Below are 18947 nucleotides of genomic sequence, written 5' to 3'. Positions count from 1 at the left end.
TAACTCAGATGCTTTTCTGATCATCTGCTATGCCAGCGTCTTTTACTCCGCAGCAACGTTTCAAAATTCCAAAAACCAACTAGCCTACCTCTCCTCTCTAACATGTGTCTAGAAATGTCTGTATTGGGACGGTCAGAGCAGAAGTATTCCAAGAAAAATCATCCCGACGCATCGGTGCGGTTTTGACGTGCACGTATATCTCTCGTGAACAATGCTGGCGCCTTCAAAAAGGTTCTTGGAGACGCCTAGTCAACCCTAGGCACTGGGGACAACTAGTTACCCCTAAAGAAGCAGCCGAGCCGGCTCCGAAACTTTGGGTTTCAAATTAAAGTTTCTGGTTGGAGATGTGTTAGAGTTTATTATATGTCTTCAAACCCAACCAGGCAGGCAAATCTGTCAAAATGTTTAGTTTCCAAAAAGGTTCTGTAGCATTCTAGATCGTATCCGGTGCAGTTCAGCGGTTCAGGAAAGCAGCGAAACGTGCTGACCTCTGCCTATCACTCTGACATCCTCCACCTTCGTCCGACCAGGCGGGGCATCGAAGTGGCAGTTATAAAACTACACCGCGGCCGCAGCTGTGCTACAGACAGAGCCGCTGCGCACTAATAGACCGATTTCACAAGCAGTTGCGCTACGCCACCACCGCCGCGATGCACTCTGGGAGTTGTGGTACTCCGGCCGGCGGCCGCGTCGGCGCGGTGTTTGGCGCACGCGCTAGAAGCAGCCCTGCTTGCGTCGACACACGATGTTTCTCTGCATGAATGCTAGATTTGCGGCACTGTGGACACCTAAGGGGTGTCATGAGCTCCAACAACTGTGCGAAGCAGAGGGTCCAGGATTTTTCGTTTTATAGAAGAGAAAAAGTACCCAAGACATTGCGTAGAAGCTGTTCACGAAAGGCAGGTGAAGAAGTCTTGTTCAGTGCATCTAGCCGTATTGTCCCTGTTGATTAGTGGACATTGAAAAATGTTCAAGTTCTGAAGCTGTATGAAATGTCTTTTACGCGCCGCTCAGCTTTGAGGCGGTCCCTTAAATTGTTAAAAAGAAGGCGATCGGATTTGCCTTCGTGCTGCGTCGTCAAGCCGTCCTTGCAGAGATTTCTGCCCGGTGCAAGGTTGTAAGGGAACAAGTGTGCTCAGATTTATTGTCATATTCAGGAACCCACAATTTTCTTTTGATACACGTATTCACTCCTGATGTCTCGAGCTGCCATACTAGCGATAATGCTTTCTCTATTTCACGGAATGAGAAAGCGAGGCTATAAAACTGTAGAAATGTGGAATAATTCCAGCTCACTGGTCGTTGAGCATAAGTGACATTCCAGTATCAGCCACATACCATTTATGCCGAGATATCATCCCCATTTTGCCCGTTGTTTTCGAAAAAAAGGCCATCTGCTGTACTCGTACTGCGAAATTAGCGAGAGTGAGTCGTACGGGAGACACCCTGGCAGATTATATTAACCTAAATAAAAAGTAATTAGTGTATCAATAATTAAAATAAAACTATTGGTCACGAAATTAAAAACCCCTAAACCCTAATTAAGCGTACTCAAAAGCTCCCCGATTGGCTTGTCTTTTTCTCATTTTGTACTGAACACAAGCATTTGTCACATCTCCATTTAGAAAAACGTCATAGCTCGCTCGAATGCTCATCTTTCCTGCTGGTGACCCGCCGAGCACGTCGTGAATACACTTATGTGTTTATGTGAATAAAAAAAAACTACCGCATGGCCAGTTTTCAGCAAGGGCTATGACGAAAAAATAAAGACAACAAACGCTGTGTGACACGTCTGTAGCGAATGCCTAGATGAATACAGCGAATACTGGAACAGCTAAGTGTGGTGGCAAGAAATGTAAATACTGTCCGAAGACGTTAATAAAATCGCGTGCATCGCTATGCGTTGAAATATTCTGCTGAAAAAATTACCGAAAGCGGCGGTCAAGCGCGTTTGCATCGTCACCTGCAGCATTTTCCAAAGCAAGGTTCTAGTAACAAGCGCAGCGTCGCCACCACGTTCACTCCACTTCAAGGGGCACTGACCACCCTCTCTGCGCTGCTCCTACCGCGATCAGCATTGCACCCCTCGAAACTCCGCCGTGGAGCCTCTGTTTCCTTTATAGAGCTCAACACAATAAGCGAAACTGCGGAAAGTGCGGCCGGGTATAATGCTTGTCAAGGCGCAAAGTAATGTGAGCTGTCGTGCAGACGACGCCACGAAGGACTACAACCAAGATGGCGGCTGGCTACTTCCGGTAAACGCGCGCATGCGCAGTAGGCTTTGTGAAATCGGTCTATTGAAATGGCAGACAAGTTTCGTTTCGTTTCGTTTATTGGAGTTTAAGGTCCAGAAGCAACTGAGGCTATGAGGGACGCCGTAGTGGAGGGCTCCGGAAATTTCGACCACCTGGGGTTCTTTAACGTGCACTGACATCGCACAGCACACGGGCCTCTAGAATTTCACCTTTTCGCCTTCATCGAAATTCGGCCCCCGCGGCCGGGATCGAACCCGCGTCTTTCGGGTCAGCAGCCCAGCGCCGTAACCACTGAGCCACCGAGGCGGGGCGAAATGGCAGACAAGGTTCATTCACTCCGGCACCTTAAACTTACACGGCATTCAATGTCTACCAGCACTGAAGCTTCGGAAGGCCACATGGTCTTGACAGTGCCAGCATTCTGCCCAGACACTGACAAGCGCTATTGAAGAAAGAGGCGATAAGTGCCTCAGTTTTCCTTCCTCTCCAAAGAGGGAGGGACATAACAGAAGGGATCGCAAGAATGTATTCCGTGCAATGTGGTATATGTGTGTGCCCCTGCGACGGGAAGCGGAAATTTTCTTCTTGAATTCCGCTCGTCTCTACGCCCTATCTGTTCGTTCCCCCTCCATATCTACGATACTTCCTTTTGTGTTGGTTTTTCAAGTGAGAGTACGTATTTGCTTCACGTTCGCTGAATAACAGACGGTAGAGAAGCCGTGTCTCATCGTATCCGCTTCGCGCGCTTCCGACGTGTTTCGTAAAGAAGTTTACGTAGCTGTTTTCAGCTCTGAATCGCGTCGCTCAGCGGCACAACCGTGCAAAGATAGACCAAAGATAGTGCAGTGTTGATAACATTCTCTTTAGCACAGAGCCGAAAGTGGCAGCTTTCCGTCACGACATACAACGCCAAGGCCATTAAACCCGGAAAATGTCCAGCATACACCTACGCTATAAAAGTTGGAGGCAATTTATATGGTGATGGTTGACAATCCCAACTGCGTACATCAGGAACTGCAAAAGAGTGTCGATCTATGTTTTGCCTCGGTGTGCAGAAAGTTTTTGAATCTAAATGGAAGCATGAGAAAAAAAAACGATACTTTTCGGCCATCGCAAGCTCCGGTAAATATTGCCATTCAGTACGCTTATATCGCGCCATCATACACTCGCTTATCTCCTCACAGTCTACACAGTATCTGATTACACTCCGTCCAGCTCAAACGAGTCAAAACACAGCACTGCACGCCATTCTTTTTTTGAAAAAGACATGATTCAGTCGCATTTGCATACCTTGTGCTAAGCATTCAGCCCCTAAAGTAATTCAATAATTCCTATCTGCTAGCCTTAAACTCATTCATCGCATAAGCTGTCTCTCGATTACTCTCACAAATCACCCGGCAACACATGCACTCAGATCGATTTAATCCAACGCGCTAGACGCACCACCCATTCGAAAAATTATGGATCATTCTCGGTGAGGTTCTTTTGCTACAAAACTCGAATACATAAACCATACAATAAACTGCTACGTCAGATTTGTCGTTCCGTTCATACAAACAGGCAATCAGAACACTTGAAACTTAGGTACAATGACAAAATTTAAAAAACTGAACGCTTTTTTCTTCTTATTATTCTTAGTTCTTGTGTGCCCTATTTTGTAGTCATTTTCTATCTTTAAGGATCACCTCAGCCCTGCAGAGTTCGTCAAAAGTTCCCAGGCCACAGGGTCTGCTTTTCATTGCCACATCCTGGCACTAATGATGGCGATAAAGTCATCAAGGTTCTCAGAGGTCAGAAGGATACTTCTACTCTCCGCAAATATTTTGAGCTTCGGTGGTGTCGTAACTGGCCGACTATATTGCTCGGAAGCAGACCTTTGGAACTTTTGACCGACCCTGTACTAAATTTGTTAAATTTAAGGAGCCCTTACACAACTCCTGTGAGCACTGAGTTCAGGTTGCCGCCTTTACACAGCAATTAAACATATCTGGTTTCTCAAGATGACGATAGGAGTTCCCACAAGATCAGGCTCAGTGTTATCGCCTTAGCGTCGTTTCCATAAAAACTTCGTCCATTCCTGAAAAGCCAATTAAAATGATTTTTATCGATTCTTTTTCTCTATAAATGTCGCGCTGAGCTGTCGTAGCGGTGCGGCTGAGAACAACAGAGAATAAATAACAGTTCACTCAGACCGGAAATTTATATCGTGGAGATATCCAAGGCCATCGAAATCGCGGGCTTTGAACGCGGCGAACAGGCAGGCGAGTGGCCTACGGATAACGGGACGCGGGGATACCGATACACGGCGGCAGACGAGCATAGCGTATTGCGCCTGAGCGCCCAGACGAGCGGCCGAGGCCGCTGCCCGGCGGTCGCCTCTCCCTTCCCCTGTTTCTGAAGCCACCGCGGCTAAGAAACAACAAACGCAATAAACGTAAGAGCTGCCGCCATTGCGAAACGGAGGAGACAGCCGCCGTCTCGAACATTCGATAACACACTGTCGCTCTAAAAAGAATAAAAAAAAACACGACGACCGCAATGCACGCCCTCTCGTGAGGCGTTGACAAAGGTGGAGAAACGTCTCCCTTTCAAATCAAGCTCGGGTGTTTCCTAGGTGGCGTGAAGGAGTGGCGGAACGAGAAGGGGTATAAAGGAAATAAGCGGCCGGAATTTTGCTGTTTTGAATGTCCATCGGCGCGCGCAGTGATTCATTCTCGTCTGCCGCCGAGCAGTGCAGACTTGCTCCGCGCCGTTCGACGACGAACACGTGAGTAAACACACCATCGCCGTGTGCGGCCATTCGTGCACACATTTTTACAGTACGCGTGGATCTCTATATGTGTCCGAAAGTAGGAGGTGGTTTCGTGGTGCTCTCTCTTATTCGTCAGAGGGCGTAGGTGTTTTTTTTTTTCTTCTAGTGCTGAAGTGTACCTTGGAACAGCAGAGCTTGGAAAGGGCCAGTCGCTGTTTCTTGGCGGTATAGGTCGGGATCGGTGACGCATACCGTAGCGCAGGCGAATCGGGAAGCTGGATCTGACGGAGATACGAATCTGCTTGGCCATAAACTGATGAGCTTAATCCAAATTGTGGCCGCCGCGGTGGCTCAGTGGCTATGGTGCTCGGCTGCTGTCCTGAAAGACGCGGGTTCGATCCCGGCCGCGGCGGTTGAATTTCTTTGGAGGAGAAATTCGAGGCCCGTGTACTGTGCGATGTCAGTGCAGGTTAAAGAACCCCAGGTGGTCGAAATTTCCGGAGCCCTCCACTGCGGCGTCTCTCATAGCCTTAGTCGCTTTGGGACGTTAAACCCTGTAAACAAACCAACCTTAATCCAAATTATCCTCCGTTCTTCTCGTATACCGCGCCCGTTGACTCCGCATTTAATTCACCACGTACCGCTCGTCCTATCTGTCTTGGTCAAGTTACCTAATTGGGGCGACATGGTTGTAGATGTTTGCTTTTGGCATGAAGCAGCTCCGGACTTACAACCTTGGCCGCAAGCAACTGCGGAAACACGGAAGATCCGCTTTTGCGAAGACTGGCGCCAGGCGTGATGCCTCCGGCAGAGCAAAAAAGCGCGGGCGCTTGCGGGAGACTCCTTCAGCCGTATTGCTTCCGCCGGAGTGGTAGCGGGCGCTTGGTCTATGAGCAATAGGCGCCGGATGTCATGCACTCGGTTCTGGCCATAGAGTTTCTTACTATTACCTATAGAGGGAAAGCTGGCAGCCCGTCTATGGGAGTTTGCATGGCGACCCCTCGAGACCACTTCAGCCGCCATGGGCGCTCAAAGCATCATGGGGCGGTGAGCTACTTGTTGCGGAACTGCAACTTTTGGCCAGAAAATAATAGAAAAATAAAGCTGTTTGATAACTACAAACGTCCTAACATTCATTATCTTGTCTAATGATTGCAACAAACGAGCAGAAAAGCATTTAAGTGCAAAATTTGCCCAAAATAAGAGACGACTCGCTCTCCTATTGGCCAAGTAAAGAACACTATAAAAACTAATATTGCGTAATTAACAGTAGCACTTTTAAAAGTAAATATGTTTTCAAAAAAAATGTTGTTGCTTAGATACTTTAAGAGGTTTTTTAATGACATTTCGGAAGAGTAAAACCTTTTATTGGCGTCGTGTGTCGTCGCGTTTTCACTACTATGGCTTTTGCACACTGCGTTCGCGCGAAAGTCGTCTGCGCACACACGGACAGCGTTTTTGGAATGAAATATCTTAGTAATGACACTCCGTGTTCCTGAAAAACTACAACTGTTCCGCAAAAGTAGCTCACCGCCCCATGATGCTTTGAGCGTCCATGGTGGCTGAAGTGCAGCGCCGCCAGCTTTCCCTCTAGGTAATAGTAAGAAACTCTATGGTTCTGGCAAGCACGTAAGCAAGGCTTCAGACCTGAGTCGCGACTGAGCTTTTTGGTGTGTTAAAATACGTCTCCCCTCCGCCACTGTGTGGCTCTGCGTAAGCTGATGTGTGGTGCGACTTTGAGAGGAAGGAAGGAAGGGAGGGAAGGAGGGAGGGAGGGAGAGAGGAAGGAAGGGAGGAAGGAAGGATTTGGTTTGGTTTATGGGGTTTAACGTCCCAAAGCGACTCAGGCTATGAGAGACGCCGTAGTGGAGGGCTCCGGAAATTTCGACCACCTGGAGTTCTTTAACGTGCACTGTCATCGCACAGTACACGGGCCTCTAGAATTTCTCCTCCAAAGAAATTCAACCGCCGCGGCCGGGATCGAACCCGCGTCTTTCGGGTCAGCAGCCGAGCACCATAACCGCTGAGCCACCGCGGCGGAGGAAGGAAGGAAGGAAGGAAGGAAGGAAGGAAGGAAGGAAGGAAGGAAGGAAGGGAGGAAGGAAGGAAGGAAGGAAGGAAGGAAGGAAGGAAGGAAGGAAGGAAGGAAGGAAGGAAGGAAGGAAGGAAGGAAGGAAGGAAGGAAGGAAGGAAGGAAAAAAGGAAGGAAGGGAGGAAGGAAGAAAGGAAGGAAGGCAGGGAAAACTTTATTTCCACTAATTCTTTTTCCTGCGGTTTGGGGGCATCTTCAGAGACGTGTTGGTTTTATCCCCAGGTGCCTTCTCTGTCGAAGTCGTCCGCCTCTAATCAATGGTCGGTTGCCCTCAGTCCAGGGCTCCGCTGGCCACTGCCGCCCGTTGAGCTTGCTGTACCAGACCTCGTTGGTCTTCACAGCTGTCGCTGGACAGCAGAGTCTCCCATTGCTCCGCACTCGGGTTTTGTATTTTGGGGACCGCGTCTATGTTTTGGCAGGCCCATGTGATGTGACATAGGGTAGGTTTTTCGTCGCACCAGGCACATTTGTCCGCGTATATCGTAAGGTGCATTTTGTTTAGTATATGTAGCTTTGGGAAAGAGCCTGTTTGTAATTGTCTGCAAGTGACAGCTCCCTTTCTGCTGAGAGATTTGTGCAGTGGGAAATTGTGTGGGTACCGGGGCGCACGGGGGTGGCAGGGAACCAAGAGGCCGACAGGATAGCTCGAGGATACATTACTTTCCGAGCATCCGACGAGACCGCGGAACTCGCGCCAGCACCCCGGCAATACTCGGCCATACTGCAAAACTATAGAGGCAGAAGAATGCGACTTTGAGAGAACAAAAATTAACCGTTGGGCGACCGTGCGATTCTTTGTTTACTTGTCATATCTTTTTGACCTTAAAGGGCCACTGCCCAGGGTCCGGACATTTTTGAAAAACAAGCCCACTGCATAGATGAGACATCGAAGATAACCTCTGCAAAATACTAGAGCCATGCGCGCCCCGAAAAGCTGCGAAAATCCAAATCAAAGCCCGTTCGTTCTTTCCTTCCTTCAAAAACGGGCCCGGCCCACTACTCTGCACCCCGCTGACGTCAAGGGGGGCTACTTTCGCTAAAGGCACTCCATTGGTGCATCGTTCTGACTGACGGGAGAAGGTTGGGCGTAGCCTTGGCGTCGCGTCGTCTGCACAAGGCTTTCCGCAGCGCCTTCTGTTCTGGCTCATGCCTACAAACCCGCATGAAGGAACAAAAAAAAAAAAACTGCGGAGGGAGCGTGCGGTGACAGCCTTGAACCCTAGCCATAAAAAGTAAAAAAATAGTAAAACTGAGGGAGTTGGTTCGCCCCCCCCCCCCCCTCCCCCCCCCGCCGTGATCACGTCACGAGACGCTCTGCGTGCGCGCTCCCTTCTCAGTTTCCTTTCTTCTATGCGAGCCCCCCAAAACAAGGTTTTAATTAGTAGTGCAGCAGAGCCTTTCCCTCGCTCGCCCACTTCACCGCTCCGCACACACACCGCTTATCTTTCGTGCATCTTGCGTACGCCTTGACTCCAATGAATGACATATGCTTTGGAGCGGAGAAAAGACACAAACACACAGAACACAAACACGCATGGAGAAAAGCAAACGGGCGGTTGCCGGGTCCGCGCTTCGCCGTGTGTTTCGAACACAACCGACTCCCGCCCCTCCGCTCGTGAAACGGTGGGGAGGCCTAAAAGAAAATGAAAAGGTGGCTCGTTAACTGGGAATGACAAACAGATGTATGAAAGGATGCGCTCGCTAACAAGTCTAGGTGGTCGAGCCGATCGCGCCTCTCGATCGTTCAGTGTGCGGAGAAAATGCAAAAACCAAGAAAAGAATTCTATTGAAGGCGGGGCCATGACGTCGCCCTGTGACGCACTCCACAGACACCACGCCTCCGGCTTACACCGGAGAACGAAGGGGTGATTTTGCCTTGCCGAGCCTACTCGACGAGGAGCGGGAGAGAAGAATTTCGAGGAGGGAATGGAAGGAGAGGAGGCTCGCTCAAAGAGAGGTAGAGAGTGTCTGCTGCGCTGGGGTGGGCACAGGCCCTTTAAAAGAGCGGTACTATGACTTGTGTGATTGGCGTGTCTTTCGTCGGTGGAGTACAGCTTTGCGAAATCGCCTCAGTGACCTTCACTTTGAACTTACCGTCCGGTGTGACACAAGTGGTTCTCTCGGTTTCACCCATCGATGCCACCTCACGTAAGCGTCCGGGAAATGCACTGATAAGATATACAGTCAAGTTTCGCTAAAGCGATACGGTTTATAACGAAATAATAGCGTACCGAAGGGATTGTTCGTCGCGTTGGCAGCTCCTGGAAACCCATATATTTGAGAGCTCGTTTTAACTAAGTGTAATTTTCTTGCAAAGGTTTGGTTTATGGGGTTTAACGTCCCAAAGCGACTGAGGCTATGAGAGACGCCGTAGTGAAGGGCTCCGGAAATTTCGACCACCTGGAGTTCTTTAACGTGCACTGACATCGCACAGTACACGGGCCTCTAGAATTTCGCCTCCATCGAAATTCCAGCCGCCGCGGCCGGGATCGAACCCGCGTCTTTCGGGTCAGCAGCCGAGCACCATAACCGCTGAGCCACCGCGGCGGCTCTTGCAAAGGGACATACGAGTGTAGCAAATCCCAAATGAGTCCAACTGCAGTCGTTTCGCGTTGAGTATATCGATTTGTAAGAGCGCTCAGTGGTTCCCTACCAACTTGGACTCGTCAAACTGAAATTACCGCGTATAACTATCTGTGTGAATCACTGCAAAAAACATGGAGCGTTTCTTCGGATGATTCCTCACATTCAGCTTTGGTGCTGCAACTGAGGTTGTAGAAAATTTCATACAAATAAGTATAAATCCGGCTTAGTCTCGATGCCGCGTGCGCTTGTGACAGTGCGCTACGCGTCTCCGAAGGGCCGCTACCTCCGGCGGCATGTTCCCTTGTGGGACCCTGGAGGCGTTTGAGCGAGAGACTGTATGACACCAGGAATCGTCGGGTGTCGGGAGCCAATTGCACATTAGGCGTCCGAATGCCGACAGCGTGGCCGTCATGTTTATTGGCACGCCGACAATCATTCAACTGATCAAGAGGGCTGGCGGTGATCTGTTTGGAGTGAACGGGCCCATCTAGAGAGCCGGAAGGAAAAAACCGCAGCTCCTTCCGTACTCCCCGCCCTTCCAATTAACCGGCAAGCGTTCACCGACGCTGTGGATAGTCTCTGCCGCATTAGAGACAACCAGAAAAATTGCAGGAAAGCTGACTTACAGGAAGATGCTTTCCAACCAAAAACCCTCGTTAACAGACCGCGTTTTCACTTCCTGCTCTGCTGACTGAAGGGTAGAACGAGGGAAGATAGTTCAGCCGCCCTACACTGTATCTTTCTTGAATATTATGTATGTGTGTATGCATTTATGTATGCATGTATGCATTTATGTATGCATTTATGTATGCATGTCTGCATTTATGTCTGCATTTATGTATGCATGTATGTATGCATATATGTATGCATATATGTATGCATTTATGTATGCATTTATGTATGCATTTATGTATGCATGCATGCTTGCATGTATGTATGCATTTATGTATGCATTTATGTATGCATGCTTGCTTGCATGCTTGCATGTATGTATGTATGTATGTATGTATGTATGTATGTATGTATGTATGTATGTATGTATGTATGTATGTATGTATGTATGTATGTATGCATGCTTGCATGCTTGTATGTATGTATGTATGTATGTATGTATGTATGTATGTATGAATGAATGTATGTATGTATGTATGTATGTATGTATGTATGTATGTATGTATGTATGTATGTATGTATGTATGTATGTATGTACAGGTGCGGCCAGAATAATACGGAGCACAGGAAGGGTCGCGGAGCAGCGGAAACGTGCTTATGCGCGCTGCCTAGCAGTGGCGACATGAACTATCTTAATTTGGACGCGTCGAGATGGCGCCGGTAGCACGGACCCACTTTTTCCGCAGGCCTATCAACATCACAGCATATAGCATGCAATCCCTTGCTCTATGATTGACTGATACTCTGCTGACAGCGTCATGGGCTTCGTTGCCCCGTTTCTCGTATCGAGGAGCGGCGCGCGCTGTAAACGGGCGCAAGACGGCCGTTTTGGCATTACGTGTTATCTCGGCCCTTCAGTGATAACGGCAGGGTTGCAGCAAAGAGGGGGCTCGGCGGCAGGCACTCTCGCTGCGCTCAGATAGCCAGGGGTGTCTTTGCTGTGCTGATAGGTGGCGCTTAGTTGCAGTTTCTGCTAGCTTGGCCGCCTTTCGCTTGCTCCGTATTATTCTGGCCGCACCTGTGTGTGCGTGTGTGCGCGCGTGTGTGCGCGTGCGTGTGCGCGTGCGCGCGTGTGTGCGCGCGTGTGTGTGTGTGTGTGCGTGCGTGCGTGCGTACGTGCGTGTGTGCGTGTGTGTGTATGTACGTACGTACGTATGTATGTACGTATGTACGTACGTATGTACGTATGTACGTGTGTGTATGTGTGTATGTGTGTGCGCGTGCGTGCGCGTGCGTGCGTGCGTGCGTGCGTGCATGGATGGATGGATGGATGGATGGATGGATGGATGGATGGATGGATGGATGGATGGATGGATGGATGGATGGATGGATGGATGGATGGATGGATGGATGGAAGGAAGGAAGATAGGAGCGTCCACTTTGAAGGGGGGTGGTTGCAGTTGCAGCCGTGCTCGGCTTTTTTTCTTTATTTTTGTTTGACTGTGTTGTAAATTGTTATTAAAACTCTCCATTTTCTTTCAATACATTTTCCTACACTTCTAACCTTATGTCACCTCTCTTCTTTTCAGCCACCAATCTTCCAATCGCTTTTGCTAACTTCCACCGCAGATTTATTTACACGACCATTGTTATCTCTAAACTCTAGGGCCTCAGGAAGAGTGACTGTGTCTACATCGACATCCGAATGGATAAAATCACATTTGAGTATGAGGTGTCAAATTGTTTCTACTGATCTACCACACACAGCACATGTATAATCTCCTTCGTTAAATTTCTTTTCGTGGCTGCACGGTCTAAGACACCCTGATCTAGCTTCATAGAGTATGGCACTACCTCTTGAGTTATCATAGAACGACTTCTTCCTGATCTGCCTTTTCCAGTATCCATATAGTTCTATACTATGCTTCTTTTCCAGTGAATTAATCCAAATTATGTACAAAAATAGCGCACACAGGTTCTTCGTGCGACTCATTGAGACTTGAAGAAGCAAGAATTACACGTGGCAGTATGATAGACGGTTGGTAGGCTCAATCGCTCTGACTCCTTCCGCCCATAAAAAGCAGTTCACACCCAGTGAAAATTATAGCCAGTAGCCCAAGAGATTGCATAAGGTTAGGGGGGCGGATGATAAGAAGTTTGTGGGGACACGGTAGGCGCAGCTGGCAATAATTGGAAAGACATGGGAGAAGCTTTTACCCTGCAGTGGGCGTAGTCAGCCTGATGATGATGACGACGACGACGATGATGATGATAGTAATGAAGACAATGTGCTCTGGCACGCATAGAGTGGCGGAATGTGCAGGACTTCGTTACGCAGCTTGCACACTTTTTCACTGCTTGATACAAAACCGAGCAGAACTGCGCAGAACTGTGCATTGTTGCATGTTTATTTCACTTGCCGCTTTCAGAGCGCCACCAACCGTGCTTTTTGGCAGGTGTCTCTGAGAGCCAGCGCAGTCGTGCAGCACCTCAACGTTTGGAGCAATCCTTAAAACTTATTCAGCATCTGGTCAACGGAAAGAGGTCAAAAATGTGCAATAGCATCAATAGGTGAGAAACTCGGACTTGCTGCTCCGGAAATTTCAGTGTCGGCTTAGCGCCGTACTGATTCAAGGTGCAGGCTGGAATTAATGCCGAATCAAATGCGCCGAATAGGCTGAATGTGCGAATGAGCTATGCGAACACTGAAACCAAAACGTTGTTTGGTGAATATCCTGCAACCATATATGCGTCATTCGATGCGGAACACTGCGGACATATTTACATCCGCGAAAACTGGGGAACAGAGCAGCCGCCATCGTTAAGAGTTTTCGGCTTTTCGATAGTGTAAAAATGTTTACGCGAAGCAACGGCACAGTTGTATAAATTGTGCGTAAAGGATATATAATTGGCAAGATGAGCGCACAAGTTTTTGTTTTACAAGTAATGAAAGTTATTACCCTGGTTAACACCTCCTTTATCATACGCCTCTTGGCAACTGAACTATGATCATTTTTAGCAGTTCAAGATTTATTCAGCATAAGCACACCCTCTGAAACAAAAAAAGGTACGACGTACGTTAGAAGCATTGCTACAGTTTCTCCAGCGGATAACCCAATGTTTTTGGATCTGATGGGAAATTCTCGAATACACTCACGTTATAATTTATAAACAGGGCGTCCCAGTTAGTGTGGGCCAAATGTTCACCAAACCTGGAACAGGTTAAGTTTAAGAAGTGTGGTGTTAGCAGTCAGGAACGAAAGGAGAGTATAAGTTTCTAAATCGTGGTTATTCAGCTAGTCAAGTTCAATCAATCATCATTTAAACCGCCGGAGGTAAACGATGGATTTCAATTCGAAGATCATGCAGCAAAAGAAGTGAGGTAGCGGTTCAACTCTGCCGAATCGAGTTTCATGTAGCGAAAGCTAGAATGCGGCTTGCCGCAATGTTCGGAGATGTAGTTCACTATACAGGGTGTTTCACCTAAGACGTTCTGCAATTTTTAAAAATAAGCTATTAGAATTAGATGCGCGCTTTTTCTGGCATAGCATTGTCAGTGGTGTAGTACATCATAATTCAACTAAGACGTGCTAACTAGCAGGCTTGTTAACCAATATTTAATAGTTAACTTTTAAACTATTACAGTTGGGCTTCTTAATTATTTAGAGGCATGCAGCCCACCGTAAGTAATGTCCATATCCGTTTTTAGAATTTCGAGAACGCGATTATCCTCAGCGCTGTGGCCCAACAAATTTCGCCTACATCGCGCCAAAATACATGCGGTTTGAGAAGCTTGCAGGCAAAGCAACCTCTCCAGTGAACCTAACTCGTCGAAATAGCCAAAACTTGTTGGGCCACAGCGCCGAGGATAATCGCGTTCTCGAAATTCTAAAAACGGATATGGACAGTACTTACGGTGGGCTACATGCCTCTCAATAATTAAGGAGCCCAACGGTAATAGTTTGAAAGTTAACTATTAAATATTGGTTAACAAGCCTGCTAGTTAGCACGTCTTAGCTGCATTATGATGTACTACACCACTGACAATGCTATGCCAGAAAAAGCGCGCATCTAATTCAAATAGCTTATTTTTAAAAATTGCAGAAAGTCTTAGATGAAACACCCTGTATGTGCTCTCCTCAGCGCTCTCTCCTTCCTTCATAGCGTCTAAGTGAAGAAGCGCACAGCTCTGGTTTATATATACCCCCTACCTGACGTCACAACTGTGAATTAAATCACGAGACACAACGTGGTTACCACGTGGCTTTCTTACTGTTTCTGCCGACATCTCGCAAGGTTAAAATTCAATGTCAAAGTTCAAGGTCAGTGTCCAAGGTCAAAGTTCAAGGCCGAAGTTCAAGGTCAAAGGTGGTCTGCTGAGTGGACCACACATGGTTAGGTATATGTGCATAGCAACACTAGCCCTGACTTGTCTCAGGGTCGTTTCAAGGTCATTAGGAGGCTCACGGCGAAGTACGTCCCAGCTATAGTAGTGCAGCTTTCTCTACAATAACAAACTTCGTGGTTTTCGTTTCGGTAGCTTGGTGTCTGTCGTGCGCGTAGCAAAGCGCGCGAAATCAGATGTCGTCCCGGCTGCCCCCCCCCCCCTTTCCCAAGTCCAAGCAGAGACATACAGTAAGTGACAAATACTTGCTAGCGGCTGCAGCCTAGCTACTATACCTCCAGAGTGTGATATGGAGCCCAAAGCAAAGCTATTTTTTTCAAAACGCAGACCATTTGTAAGATAGGTATTGGAACGTGCTCTGTGTGTCAATGCCTTGCTTAGCTCCCTGTGTGTAAACATCTGGTGTTCGTTAATTGTCTGCTGCTGAGCTACGTTTTCGCGAACAGTGAACAAACGAGCTCGTCTTTCGACTTTACCTTTTTGTGGATTCTTTTGGGGCTTTAGAACCTTGTAACTGAAATGTCTTGCATGTCTCTAGCATTTTAGGAATTGATCTTTTCAGCCAACGAATTAGATATGCATGAACTGAATTATTTGCACTGTACCTGACAATTTCTAGCAACTGCAAGCCAGTGATGGTTGAAATAAAGAATGGCATGTGAGCGGGCAGTTATTGCCATCATAAAGCAGTGCTAATTATGTCGTGAAAGCAGAACCATCAGTCGCGTCCAACACTACTTTTAACACCCCATTAGATAGATGCAGAAAAATCAAAGATTGGAACTTAGCATTAGTTCAGACGTGGTTACAACATAAGAGAGCAGATGTGATTTAGATTTCTAGCTTTATTGCTTGAAATTCTGCGCCAATTGACTCCTGTGACGAGTCATCTACCTTTTCCAGGACAATAAGGGTGGCTGGATTCGGCATACTGTTTTTTGTGCTGTTTGCATTCATCAATATCAAGTACACACCTATTAAGCATGGAAACACGTCGCATTCCAAGCTGGCCCCTTCGACTGAGACAACTGGTGGCAAGTACCTTATTTCTCCTTTCTACTGGGCCCTTATCCCCCCCCCCCCCCCCCCCCTTTCTATACAGGGTATACAGGATGAGCACCACAACTGCTGTAAGGAATTTATAGAACAAGCTGTATGAAAATGCGGGACGGTATAATAAATAAGGGTTCTCAAATGAGCTGTACGTGGGAACAGTATGGGGTAAATGAACTCGCCTCATCACACTCATCCACGCACTTAGTTGATCATCTTTTTAGCTATGAGTCCATCCAAGTCTTATGCCACTTCACATGGGGCCGGCTGAACTCCTTTCAACTCCCTTCAACTAAGATAGGCTTCATCTCGAGGGAGATTTGCGCCATATGCATCATGGTAGTCATTAAAGGAACGAAATGTCAAGAAATTTCTACCAAAAGGAGATTGATCATCTACCTCGAAAGGTGAAGAGAGTACTCTCATTCCAATGTACTTCCGGGTATAATCTTTTTCTGCGATAACGTTTAATGTGATAGCGTTAAGGCTCCTGCTCTGAAGAAAATCCGGCGTCATCGGTGCGGTCGTCAGCGTTGCGAGCCAAAAATCCCCGGGAAAACAACCTAGGTTGCCCAACTATATCACGTGACCTTGTGGCGTCATCACAACCTGCCCATCGGATTGCGAGCAAACTGACCACCGAAGCAGGTGGCAGTTAAATTAATGATTGGTGTGATTGGTCGCACAACTCCCACCAGGGGCAGCACCTACCATCGCAAAGAAGTGCCACATCGCTTAACCCACTGATCTCCACTAGGTGGCTGGATGCCGCATTCCCGCTTTCCGAGATGAGCGCGAGTGAAGCCACCGGAAGTTGGACGGCTTGTCTCGGAAGTCTGGTGTCTGCTGTGTATTTAAATGCAAAAAGTCGCGTCTTTCGCCCTTTCGTTCTCAGTTTTTTGCGCTGTTCTCGTGTAATGTCTGCTGTTATATGAAAGGAACAAGCAAGCTGAACGCTAGAAATGTGAGCATTGTGTGCAGAACCCTCTTGTTTCAGAGAAACCGAAGAAAACAGACATGCAGGTCTCACCCTGCCTCGGCAAAGGGTTACGTGCATTAAACACTATGTTCTTGCCTGGTTCTTGTCTTTCGAGCGTAAAGGAGAAGTAGTGGAATGACGATGAGGCTAGGTCATCTTAAAACCGAATTTTCGTGCAGCAAAGAAAAGGCACAGTGCGAGAGGAACGACTGACAAGAAAGACGAATGCTGCAGTGTGCGTGAGAAGCACTGTTAGAAGTCAACTGCACCAAGCACCACGAATTAAAGCCCATTCAGGCTTAACTTGCTCCAATACGAAACAGTACATGACACTCTCCGTCGAAAAAGCATACCTTTTGGAGGCGCTAATGTGAACCAACCGAACACCGTCGACACCTCACAAGATAGTAGCCTAGCACTCGCTCCGGTTCGGTCTAAACATAATTCGGTAAAATGGTGTTGCAAAGTAAGCTGCCTGGTGAATGTTTCAACCTATTTTTCCTTATATTTATCCCCTGTTGATAGCATAACTTGGGCTTGAGAGTGGGAACAAGCATCACAGTAAAGAGCAGAGTTGGCGAAGCTAGGCAAACGAGACGACACCGAACCGAGTAGACGAGGCTCCATACTTGCTGCGTGTAGCGACGTCCTGTCGTCTGCTTACTTTGGAATCTTTGTACAGACTCAGTTGCTAACAAAATCGCTCGTGTTGTGGGGATACTAACGAAACTTCGATTTTTTTCTTCCCTTGAGCGTGAAAAAGCTGCTTTACAACTGTCTCTTCCTGTCCCATCTGAATTACTGCCATTTAGTGTGGGGAAACACCACAATGTCTAACATCACAAAGCTTTATCTTTTGCAGAAGAAAGCAGTGCGCGCTATCGCTAATTCCTCATATGACGCTCATACGCAGCCTCTTTTCAGTGCCCTTAACTTACAGCCGGTCACCTCCATATATCGTAGTATTTTACTCAAGCGTTTCACTACTGCGAAAAAACAGAACACCAAATTCTTCGAGCATTTATCTCTATTGACAATGAGTTCTAACATTTACAACACACGTCACAGAGAAACATGGTACGTTCCTAAAACGCGCACTAACTACGGTCAACAAATGTTACGCCACACACTGCCATCTTTGTTAAACTCATTAGAAACTTAATAACAACGTAGCTCTCCTTTTATGGGCTCATTGTGGATTCGTTTTCTTGTTTTGTTTGCTTTGCTGTAGTATACACTGACGCCATGAATGTCTAACCAATTTTCTTTGCTTGTTAGTAACTTATTATTTATGTTTGTGAATTTCAAAGCTATTTTATTTGTATAATTTTATGCTTTATGCTTTCTGCTTTTTAAATCCTTTCAGCATTCTATCATTGATTTTTTTTTTGGCCGTATGTATTTCTGTTATAGCATAGAATGTTATAGAATGTTCACTAATACTTTTTTTCGTTTATCCATTATTGTATCTTTGCGTTCTCTTTATTGTGCATAGTGCCATTTCTGTAGGGGGTACAGACCCCGTCAAGCCAAATCCATTTGGCTTTTTGTCTGCACTCCCGTCATCTGTACATGTATAGATGCAAATAAACTTGAATTGAAATTGCTAGTGTCGTCCCATTGAGATGCAATGGACCCTTATTTTTGAAACGCCTTTCCCGAAGACTTCGCTGGTCTCCTCGCTCAGTTGACGGCGCAACAGGTAGGCACTGTCGTGGAAAAAGACGAGAACGGCGAAAAGACGAAATGCTAAGTGGGAAAACAAAACTGGAACTGAAAAACCGTGCTGAGGTCCGATTTCATGCACTGCCAAAGGCTGACTTCCGGGACACGGCCACTTACTTCCGGTGGCTTCACTTTCGGGCGCCCGATGTAGAGTCACTGGAAAAAGTTTCAGAGTACCGCATTCCTTTTCCCCGCACCGCCGACGCGGTCATTGGCCCAACCGTACCACGTGATCTTGGGGTGCCATATACCTTCCAAGCGCCGGTCGGGCCGGCTGAGAAGAGCGCTGGTTCCCGACGTTTCTCGCATTGCAACTGTCGCTCTCGTGTTTGATACTGAAGAAATCATGCCTGGCGGCTGTGCCTTCGAATGCAGCGACCGAACCGAGTCCGGAAAGACTTTTTTCTCGATTCCGACCGGGAAAAATGACCGAGAGCGTCATTCTGCGTGGTTGCACAGAATCGGCCGGGAGAACTTCAAGCCTTCAA

The sequence above is a fragment of the Amblyomma mixtum genome, chromosome 8 (assembly GCF_055824585.1).
Source record: "Amblyomma mixtum isolate Tamu chromosome 8, ASM5582458v1, whole genome shotgun sequence".
Classification (NCBI taxonomy): domain Eukaryota; kingdom Metazoa; phylum Arthropoda; class Arachnida; order Ixodida; family Ixodidae; genus Amblyomma; species Amblyomma mixtum.
The sequence above is the reverse complement of the archived record's forward strand: the minus strand, read 5'-3'. Positions refer to the sequence as shown.